Source organism: Lipophrys pholis (genome assembly GCF_963383615.2).
Source record: "Lipophrys pholis genome assembly, chromosome: 22".
NCBI lineage: Eukaryota > Metazoa > Chordata > Actinopteri > Blenniiformes > Blenniidae > Lipophrys > Lipophrys pholis.
In genome coordinates, this window is record NC_137644.1 from 13564835 (window position 1) to 13571219 (window position 6385).

The following is a 6385-nucleotide window of genomic DNA, read 5'->3' on the forward strand; positions in this document are numbered from 1 at the left end:
AGTGATGCGTCGAGGATTACGTCTCAAAGTACACCAAAAACAACAAATCGGTTTAGATATACAACATACCCTCATCAATATGGGAGATCGGGTGGGTGCTTCAGATCGCTCGAAATACTGGGAAAAGATTATGCAAATAGATTAAAATGTGCACAATTTCTGAGAAAGGTTGTGTTGTTTATGATTGCATCCGTTTATAACATGTATGAAAAAGGAGATGCAAATCAGCACAGCATGGATCCTGTTATTGTGCTTTGAGTCATTTCTGCAACTGGCACCCAATTATTTTTATTTGTGGACTTTTTATTATAAGATATTTTCTCAATTTTTTTCTCTACTGTACCTATATTGCGCTTCTTCACATCTTTATGTTTGACAAATTACTCCACAAACGTCACATTCATTATGTGCTTGGGGGGGGGCTCAGTTCTTCATTAAATCACTTCATAACAAACACGAGCAAATGAACAGGGAAACCACACCGTTTGAAGCAGGTAATGTAGGACTTGAATAGGACTGTTGCACATGATATCACTGATGTTATTCTTAGTTGATCACCTGCAAAACCCCCCAAAATAAAAGCGCAATCGAATTGCATATGATTGAGTTTTATACTAAAACTCTTTAATAGCTTGAGTGGTAGTGTTATATGTTCTGGTTTCATTTGTCTAATAGCAACAGTGTGATTTTTTTCTTCTTCAATCGAACCATAAAAACTACCAACGCCTATTAAAAGCACCATTGATATGTTTCTCAGCAACAGACGGGCGTTTATCTGGACCTTGAACGCGTCACCATTTCTCAGCATGCTAAAGTCAAGAGGTTGGCTGATGGTCGAGGTCTTGGCCTTGATCCAGCTTCATGAGCTTGGACTGTGCCAGCGTGGATTTGTTATTCTCCCGACCGCTCTGGGTAAATATGAGCAGGCTTCAGGGAGCTGGAAAATCCATGTGTCAGATCATCAACTATCAAATAAAGGTATGTCGAAACAGCGGCAAGGTGCAACACTTCAAGGACACAGACATGAATGATTTCTGTTTATCTCTGAATTATTCTGCTTTGCAGGACATTTCTCACGTTTCCTCAATGTATAAGCCGGATGCTATTTTCCCCACCCCCACCCCTCTTGGTTCAGTATGAAATATATCTCCCGTTCACGGTAATTAAAGCTACCTTCAGCAGCAGACTGGCCCAAACACATCAAATAAATGTTTCAGAGTGAAGCAACGGTGGAAACTCTCAAGAGTGAAGCTCGGGCGATTACCTCTCCCCTCACGTTCTCATGCCGAGCGCCAGATTTCCAAATGAGCTTCACATTAAAACATGTTGTTGTTGAAGATTGTTGGGAGACAATAGAAAATGTATGATATCATTGGAGCATTTTCTTAAAACGCGGGTTCGAAACTGAAACTCCCAATGACTGAATGAGGCAACCGATAAAAGGTCGAAGCAGAATATATGTATTTTCAAATATATAATTTGAATGAATTTTCATAAAATTTAAAAAAAGATTAAATTGTGTTCTAATGAGCAAAATTTATGCCATACCTCTTCTCTCTAAAACATGCCCCCTCTTGTTTCTTGATAATTTGCACCCTGTGTATATAAGTACACCTTGCACAGCTAACGGCTTTAAAACTAAAAACATTCTTCACACAAAAGGCAAATTGGCAACACGCCCCTGAACACTTGTGTACAATAGCAAAGCAGAGGGAGCTTATGGCCTGAATAAAATGGCTCCATGTGTGTCTTTCATCATCACGGGTGGCCTTATTCTTTGATGTAATGATGGCAGAGTCGAGTGGAGGGAGGCATGGATTTCATTAGATGGGGGTCGAGGCTCACGAGGACCATTTACTGCAGGAACACCCACAGAGTCGGTAATGGCAGCGAGAGCAGCTGAAGTGCCGCCTGGTCCTGCTCGGCGGCGCACGATTCAAATTACGGTTCGCACCTGCACGGCGAGCGACGCTGCCTACGACGACACTCATCGGCTCCGCCGCTCGCTCGGATCGTCACGCTAATCAAGCGAGAGGAAGGAGACGAGGACGGCACGTCTCCCTCACTGTCTGCATTTTCTCTTGTCTGTCAGGGTTGTTTACACCAGTGTTTTAAAGTTGCTCTGAAAAAAAAAAAACCCACACACACACAACTGGCTGCAGTCTGCCATCAATCAATCCCCCCACCCACCATCGCCCCCACCCCCGGTACGTGAGGCTGGCAGCTCGGTGTGATTCCATACGCTGTGAAGCTGCATGTGGCTCACAGTGAGGTTGTACAAAACAACAATATTCCTCCAGTTCATTACACGCTTCCCTGGAAACTAGAATAACAATAACCAAGTCTGTGTGTTTGATCTTCATTATATATATATATATATATATATATATTTTTTTTTTCTTTTGGGGGGGGGGGGGGGGGGGGGGTTAAATTCCCTTTAGTCTTTTCTTCCCCTCCTCACTGTTGGTATCGCAGTTCTCTCTTGCTCGCCAGCATGTTTCCACTCGTCTCCACCTAAGATAAATGCACCAGTTTAGATGAGATCATGGCAAAACCGAATGACCATATCATATTGATGATAATGGTGTTTTTATATAAATTATCTGTCTGGATTATCTGCAATTGAAATGAGGGGAGCTGGGTAGTTAACAGTGTGGCAATCTGCTCTCCCCCATAATGTACGCATTGAGAAGGATGTTTCCGCTGGCTGAAAGCTGTTCATCTATGAAATAAAAGAAACTGAGTGACCTATTAAATTGTATTATGTTAATGGTGGAATTAGCAGCAGACTTTTGGAATACTATCACATTCATTATTGTGCCACTAACAAATTATTCTCTCCGGAGGCCATGTTAAAACATTTTTCTCTCACTGGGGAATCAAAAAAAAAAAAGAAGAAAAAAGAGGCTCTCAACACAGTCTTGTGAGGGCTCGCTGCAGGATTTGTTGAGATCAGTAAAGAATACATTGTCAAGAGAAAGGCTGAAAAATAAATGCATATGACTAAAATCTCTTCATTTATGTACTCTCTGTGCAACTTGCTGCAGAGATTTATGCCATTTTGTAAGGACTGTCTCAATTCTGTCAGCAGAGAACGCTTTCCCCAGCACTCTGAAGTGTGTCCAAAAGAACACGGGTGATAACGAGGGCCTGGCTGCTTTCTCTTAGTCCTGCAGGCCATTAGTGGGAAAGGCTCTTCACTGGATCTCCATTCGGAGAAATGTCTATTTCTGTCTCTATTGGCTTTTCCTTTGGCTGCCGGGCGGCGCCTGTTGCCGAGCCCTCCCCCTCGACTTCAAACGGCTGTGCAAAGATTGAGCAAGTGCCATCGTTCATGACTCTGGCGGAGGATTAGCAAGGTGAGAGAATGTGTGAGAGGGTTGTTGAGCCTGATCAGAATCAAAGGGACATGGAGGTAATGAGGGGGATTCAATCAAAGAGATGAGGCCACACACAGAACAAAGAGGTCTTAAGCCCACAGCAGTCAGGAAACAGCTACAGATACTCAGACACAACTCAACCAAAGACACACTAGTGTGGGATTCTGGTAGGATGCCAAACAACTTTATACCACCTCTGATGCTGTAATACTGTGCATTATACTCGTTATCAGTACTTCTTTAAAAGGAGTGTAATTAACTGACGAGCTACTGAAAATAAGGTAACTAGATATCTATGGAAAATTACTTGTGTTTCTTTCATCTTACTCATATATGGAGGACGATGCTCTATAATCTGGATGTTATTTGTTCTCGAAGGCCAAGACAAGGCAGATTTATGCAATACTGATTTGCCATTGGGAAATTCAGTAACTAAAAATACTATTTATTAGTATTCCTAATAATGGGAAAGCAAAATCTGAATGAAACAAGACAAACAACATAAGTGAAATAAATTAGAAACATAACATTGTCACATATACAACGATGTCCGTTGACAAAGAAAAGGCAGAAACGCTAAAAATTATGTAGTTTTCATGTCGGGCTACTAGTGGGTGCTGTTTGTTTTTGTAATGAAACCACAAACACAAACACATGCACTCTGCACCTCTGTATTCTAACAATACATTAGAACCATTAACAATGGCGAGTTCACAGATATTGGTATGAACAGACAGTGAAGTTGAATTGACTCTCAACTATAAAACAGTCCAAGGAGAACACGGACTCGGGATCACGACACTCGGGAGGCAAACATTGTTGTTATTGTCCATCTACTCACGCATGTGCAGAAGAACTATTTACTAAAGCTGTGGTGTGCTTGTACAGTTTTCAGAAAAGTTTCTTTTTTGCCCATTTCTCCGGCGACAGAGTGGGAGTGTTTTCAAAAATGTGCATTTTCAGTGTCTCCTAGCGTGTGAATGTGAATTTTCTGTTTTTAGCTGAGAACGTCACTTAGTCACCGACTGACCCCAAACTATGTGCCTCAAACTGAACTAGAGGCATCCCTCTTGAAGTGCTATTTCCCCAGCAAGCAGGAGTTCAGTCAAATACAATCAGTTTTAATTAATTAACTTGTTTTCATGTCCAGCAAACTAACAAGTTCACTGAAACTTCAGCAATTCCGGCTGCATAATTCACAATAGGGAGAAGTTTGTACATTGCTCCCAATAGTATATAAGTTACACTTCACATACATTTTTTCCCCAACACTGAGTGAGACATGGCTGCAAACCAATAGTGACAGACATTCATTTTCTTAGTTTAAGCCATTATGTATTTGCTGTTTGAAAATCATGGCAACACAAATTTGAATTGTTTCACCCACAAACCGGTGCTTTCGCTCATCACTCAAACAGCTGGTTGATTTCTTGTCATCTCCCGCCGTCGCCTGCGCAGTGTATTTTCATAGTTCAACAGTCCAAATTGGATATTGTTTATGATGCACGATATTGAAAACAGACAGACTCCGGAGGGACCGGCGACCGTAACGTCAACCGACTGAACAAGCTAACAAACAGATCCATGTGATTTATTTTTTTTGTTGTTGTTGTTGATGCTCGAAGACACACGGCTCCACGAGCACAACAAAGCCACATCTATTCTATATTTATGCCACCACTGAAGTGTCAGAAATATTGATGACCCTCGGCAGAAATTAGCCCGCTTGTCATAATAGAATATGGCAAATGCTGGGTTTTGCTTTTCATCCAATGCGTCTGCTCGCAGCCTCTCATCGTGTTACCAGAAATTGTGACTGAACGAGCACAAAGCCCCGACACGCCGGATCGTTGTCAGTCTAATTTTAAACTAAACACATCTGCCACTTTGTCTTACTGATGCTCCGGGGTTATGGAAGCTACTTGTTTAATTGAAGTGAGACAAGTTGTTTTCTGTTATTGCCATTAGGGATTTTCAATATCAGCGTGAATCTGTCACAAATGCAAATGTGGAAATGAGTTAGACTAAATTGATGGGTTGTTTTTTTTTGTTTTTGTTTTTTGTAGCCGTGGGAAGTCAAACTGCACAGCCGCTGACACGCCCCTCTTTTGTTTATGTTTACTCTGCTAACCGAGTTAGAAACGCTAATCCAAAATCACTTTCCGCGGCCCCGGTCTTGTAAGTAACAGATGAAAGCATTGATTCCCGTCTCGGATCGATTCCTTTATTTCCCTGACTCAAAGTTCACCATCAAACTCTTAACCACAAACAGCCAGTCCAGACAGAGAAAACAATCAAAAAATAACAACGAAAACATCAGCGCCCAGAAAAGACAATGGCAATTGATCAGGCGTTCGGCGAGAGAGGTGGCATCTCCCCTATCAGATTCATTAGTTTTCCGGCCGCTCTGACATTTCCATTTGCACACTCCAATTGACAAAATAAAATACCCGTTCGGCTCTCATCCCTCAGCTGTGCGTCGGGTAATCACTCCTCCACTGCGCCATACACTCTCACACACCCTTTCCCTCTGCATCCCAGCATCCCTCTGGAGCAGCCTCATCATGACGGAGTATGAAACTGAAACAAAACACACTTCTTTTTTTGCAGAAGGGTTGGAGGAGCCAAAATGCCACCGAGGATCTCTTTAAATCTTGGGTCGCTTGTACAAATCACCTCAGGGAAGGGCACACTTCAGCTTTCTATTTTCCTTCCATCACCACCTCCCTTGTCTTTCTCTCTCTCTCTCTCTCTCTATATTGGCCTCCCTCTCTCTTGCTGCATACCTAAACAACTCCTTCGAAGTGCAGCCATCTCTTAGAATCACCATCAGCATCTCCCTGCCTGCCTATTGACCGGCCGCGTGCTCGCAGGGAGTCTCTCAGCCCTCCATTTCATTTAGACACAACTTTTTGACTTCTCCACATTAGGGGTCAAACAGGGCCCTTCCGCAAAAGGCTGAGACTGAAGGTAAATTACATGAATTGAGTGGCAGGAGAGGGGGA